Consider the following 5,185-nt stretch of genomic DNA (forward strand, 5'->3'; position numbering starts at 1 on the left):
AGCAGGATCCTCTATGACCCACCTCCCAGAATATTGGAAATAAAAGCAAAAATAAACAAATGGGACCTAATTAAACTTAAAAGCTTTTGCACAACAAAGGAAACTATAAGCAAGGTGAAAAGACAGCCTTCAGAATGGGAGAAAATAATAGCAAACAAAGCAACAGACAAAGGATTAATCTCAAAAATATACAAGCAACTCCTGCAGCTCAATTCCAGAAAAATAAATGACCCAATCAAAAAATGAGCCAAAGATCTAAACAGACATTTCCCCAAAGAAGACATACAGATGTCTAACAAACACATGAAAAGATGCTCAACATCACTCATTATCAGAGAAATGCAAATCAAAACCACAGTGAGGTACCATTACACGCCAGTCAGGATGGCTGCTATCCAAAAGTCTACAAGCAATAAATGCTGGAGAGGGTGTGGGGAAAAGGGAAGCCTCTTACACTGTTGGTGGGAATGCAAACTAGTACAACCACTATGGAGAACAGTGTGGAGATTCCTTAAAAAAATGGAAATAGAACTGCCATATGACCCAGCAATCCCACTCCTGGGCACATACACTGAGGAAACCAGAAGTAAAAGAGACACATGGACCCCAGTGTTCATTGCAGCACGGTTTATAATAGCCAGGACGTGGAAGCAACCTAGATGCCCATCAGCAGACGAATGGGTAAGGAAGCTATGGTACATATACACAATGGAATATTACTCAGCCATTAAAAATAACTCATTTGAAGCAGTTCTAATGAGATGGATGAAACTGGAGCCCATTATACAGAGTGAAGTCAGCTAGAAAGATAAACACCAATACAGTATACTAATGCATATATATGGAATTTAGAAAGATGGTAATGATAACCGTATATGCAAGACAGAAAAAGAGACACAGATGTATAGAATAGAATTTTGGACTCTATGGGAGAAGCAGGTTGGGATGATCTGAGAGAATAGCACTGAAACATGAATATTATCAAGTGTGAAACAGATCGCCAGTCCAGGTTGGATGCATGAGACAAGTGCTCAGGGCTGGTTCACTGGGATGACCCAGAGGGATGGAGTGGGGAGGAAGGTAGGAGGGGGGATCGGGATGGGGAATACATGTAAATCCATGGCTGATTCATGTCAGTGTATGGCAAAAACCACTACAATATTGTAAAGTAATTAGCCTCCAACTAATAAAAATAAAGGGAAAAAAAGAAAATAGTCTCTTAACTTGTCAAAAAAAAAGAAATAAATTGGCTTGACAGTTTGGTAGGATTTACTTTACTCTCAAGCCAATGAGTAGGATTAAGCAAGTTAGAAACATCTATAACCCTGGGTAAGACGGTCAGTTTGGAGCTGGGTCACATTCACTCAGTACAGGTCAGCGATGAGAAAAGATATTTTCTAACATACTTGATTAAAGTTAGATACAAGATGGTAGTGTGGTAATATTATAGACTGCAACATATGTTTCAATTTTAGATTAAATTTTGTTTGAATGTGTTTAAAAATCACTCAAAATAATATAAATCATTTATTATAAAAATATAATATTTCTTTACTTTGGCCAAAAGAAGCATTTATCTGGACACCTGAAAGCCATCTCCAGAGAGACTTTGCCTATTATCTTCATTTTCTCTCCATTATATAATGCAGTTTAATTGTCTCATACCATATATCAGTATCTGAGGTTGTCAAGTTTATTTGATTACTTATATTGTCTCCTGCATCAAATTTAATTTCCATATAAAAAACCTTGTGTGTCTTATTAACCACTATATTTCCAGTGTCTAAAACAGTATGTGACACACATCAGATACTCAATATTAATTGAATACGTCCCAGCCACAGTTCAGAATTTTTCCAATTAAACTTGTCCCAATAACTGGTGCATGCCTTCAAAAAGAAAAGATCATACATATTGATACCTTGTTCAGAAGTATCAGTTCAATTCAGTCACTCAGTCATGTTTGACTCTTTGCGACCCCATGGACTGCAGAAACCAGGCCCCCCTGTCCATCACCAACTCCCAGAGTTTACTAAAACTCATGCCCACTGAGTCAGTAATGCCATCCAACCATCTCATCCTCAGCCATCCCCTTTCCCTCCTGCCCTCAATCTTTCCCAGCATCAGGGTCTTTTCAAATGAGTCAGCTCTTCTCATCAGGTGACCAAAGTATTGGAGTTTCAGCTCCAACATCAGTCCTTCCGATGAATATTCAGGGCTGATTTCCTTTAGGATGGTCTGGTTGGATCTCCTTGCAGTCCAAGGGACTCTCAACAGGCTTCTCCAACACAACAGTTCAAAAGCAGCAATTCTTCATCAGTCAGCTTTCTTTATAGTCCAACTCTCAAATCCATACATGACTAATGAAAAAACCATATCCTTGATTAGATGGACCTTGTTGGCAAAGTAATGTCTCTGCTTTTTAATATGCTGTCTAGGTTGGTCATAACTTTTCTTCTGAGGAGTAAGCATCTTTTAATTTCATGAGTGCAGTGACCATCTGCAGTGATTTTGGAGTCCAAAAAAATACAGTCAGCCACTGTTTCTACTGTTTCTCCATCTATTTGCCATGAAGTGAAGGGACTGCATGCCATGATCTTCATTTTTAGAATGTTGAGTTTTAAATCAGCATTTTCACTCTCCTCTTTCACTTTCATCGAGAGGCTCTTCAGTGCTTCTTCACTTTCTGCCATACGGGTGGTGTCATCTGCATATCTGAGGTTATTGATATTTCTCCTGGCAATCTTGATTCCAGCTTGTGCTTCATCCAGCCGAGCAGTTCTCGTGATGTACTTTGCATATAAGTTAAATAAGCAGGGTGACAATATATAGCCATGACGTACTCCATTTCCTATTTGGAACCAGTCTGTTCTTCCATGTCCAGTTCTAGCTGTTGCTTCCTGACCTGCATACAAGTTTCTCAAGAGGCAGGGCAAGTGGACTGGTATTCCCATCTCTTTCAGAATTTTCCACAGTTTATTGTGATCCACACAGTCAAAGGCTTTGGCATAGTCAATAAAGCGGAAATAGATGTTTTTCTGGAGCTCTCTTGCTGTTTCGATGATCCAGTGGATGTTGGCAATTTGATCTCTGGATGATCTGCCTTTTCTAAAACCAATTTGAACATCTGGAAGTTCACGGTTCATGTATTGCTAAAGCCTGGCTTGGAGAATTTTGAGCATTACTTTACTAACGTGTGAGATGAGTGCAATTGTGTGGTACTTTGAGCATTCTTTGGCATTGCCTTCTTTGGCGTTGGAATGAAAACTGACCTTTTCCATTCCTGTGGCCCACTGCTGACTTTTCCAAATTTGCTAGCATATTGAGTGCAACCCTTTCACAGCACCATCTTTTAGAACTTGAAATAGCTCAACTGGAATTCCATCGCCTCCACTAGCTTTGTTCACAGTGATGCTTCCTAAAGGCCCACTTGACTTCACATTCCAGGATGTCTGGCTCTAGGTGAGTGATCATACCATCTTGATTATCCAAGTTGTGAAGATCTTTTCTGTACAGTTCTCTGTATTCTTGCCAGCTTTTCTTAATATCTTCTGCTTCTATTAGGTCCATACCATTTCTGTCCTTTATTGAGCCCATCTTTCCATGAAATGTTCCCTTGATATCTCTAATTTTCTTGAAGAGATATCTAGTCTTTCCCATTCTATTATTTTCCTCTATTTCTTTGCACTGATCACTGAGGAAGGCTTTCTTATCTCTCCTTGCTATTCTTTGGAACTCTGCATTCAAATGGGTATATCTCTCCTTTTCTCCTTTGTTTTTTGCTTCTCTTCTTTTCTTAACTATTTGTATGGCCTCCTCAGACAGCCATTTTGCTTTATTGCATTTCCTTTCCTTGGGGATGGTCTTGATCCTTGTCTCCTGTACAATGTCACGAACCTCTGTCCACAGTGCATCAGGCACTTTGTCTGTCAGGTCTAGCCCCTTAAATCTATTTCTCGCTTCCTCTGTATAGTCATAGGGGAGGGGATTTAATTTAGGTCATACCTGAAAGATCTAGTGGTTTTCCCTACTTTCTTCAATTTAAGTCTGAATTTGGCAATAAGGAGTTCATAATCTGAGCCACACTCAGCTCCCAGTCTTATTTTTGCCGACTGTATAGAACTTCTCCATCTTTGGCAACAAAGAATATAATCAATCTGATTTTGATGTTTGCTATCTGGTGATATCCATGTGTAGAGTCTTCTCTTGTGTTGTTGGAAGAGGGTGTTTGCTATGACCAGTGCGTTCTCTTTGCAAAACTCTATTAGCCTTTGCACTGCTTCATTCTGTACTCCAAGGACATATTTGCCTGTTACTACAGGTGTTTCTTGACTTCCTACTTTTGCATTCCAGTCTCCTATAATGAAAAGGACATCTTTTGGGGGTGTTAGTTCTAAAAGGTCTTGTAGGTCTTCATAGAACCGTTCAACTTCAGCTTCTTCAGCATTACTGGTCGGGGAATAGAATTGTATTGCTGTGATATTGAATGGCTAGCCTTGGAAATGAACAGAGATCATTCTGTCGTTTTTGAGATTGTATCCAAGTAGTGCATTTTGGACTCTCTTGTTGACTATGATGGCTCGTCAATTTCTTCTGAGATTCTTGCCCACAATAATAGATATAATGGTCATCTGAGTTAAATTCACCCATTCCATTCCATTTTAGTTCACTGATTCCTAAACGTCGACATTCACTTTTGCCATCTCCTGTTTGACCACTTCCAATTTGCCTTGATTCATGGACCTAACAATCCAGGTTCCTATGCAATATTGCTCTTTATAGTATCAGACCTTGCTTCTATCACCAGTCACATCCACAACTGGGTATTGTTGTTGCTTTGACTCCATCTCTTCATTCTTTCTGGAGTTATTTCTCCACTGATTGCCAGTAGCTTATTGGGCACCTACCAACCTGGGGAGTTCATCTTTCAGTGTCCTATCTTTCCTTCAGAAGTATAAGGTTGTTTTTTCTCCAAAAAGGCAGCCCCCCCCCAAAAAAAAAAGTCTACTTGATCTCATTGGCCTGTATCAGAACATATAACCACTCTCGAGTCAATTATATTGGCTAGAATTATGATTTTTCACTAATTGACTTAAGACAAGCAAGACTTATCCATAATGCTGAGGGTATGAAGCATCCACTCAAATCAATTTTTAAGGATATGAAAAGGTAATTCCCCAAGAAG

The 5,185-nt window shown here is 39.4% G+C and overlaps 1 long non-coding RNA gene across 1 annotated transcript in view; it reads right to left on the reverse strand.

The window, feature by feature from the left end:
• The window catches only part of LOC122423817, a 25,266-nt gene extending 21,129 nt beyond the window's left edge, over nucleotides 1-4,137 (reverse strand). The window contains exons 1-2 of the long non-coding RNA XR_006264226.1: nucleotides 4,032-4,137; nucleotides 19-22 (exon numbers count right to left, since the gene is read on the reverse strand). This is a non-coding gene — a long non-coding RNA (uncharacterized LOC122423817). The remainder of the gene's footprint in view (nucleotides 1-18; nucleotides 23-4,031) is intronic.
• Between the last annotated feature and the right edge of the window lie 1,048 nt (nucleotides 4,138-5,185).

Source organism: Cervus canadensis, chromosome 21 (assembly GCF_019320065.1).
Source record: "Cervus canadensis isolate Bull #8, Minnesota chromosome 21, ASM1932006v1, whole genome shotgun sequence".
Lineage (NCBI taxonomy): Eukaryota > Metazoa > Chordata > Mammalia > Artiodactyla > Cervidae > Cervus > Cervus canadensis.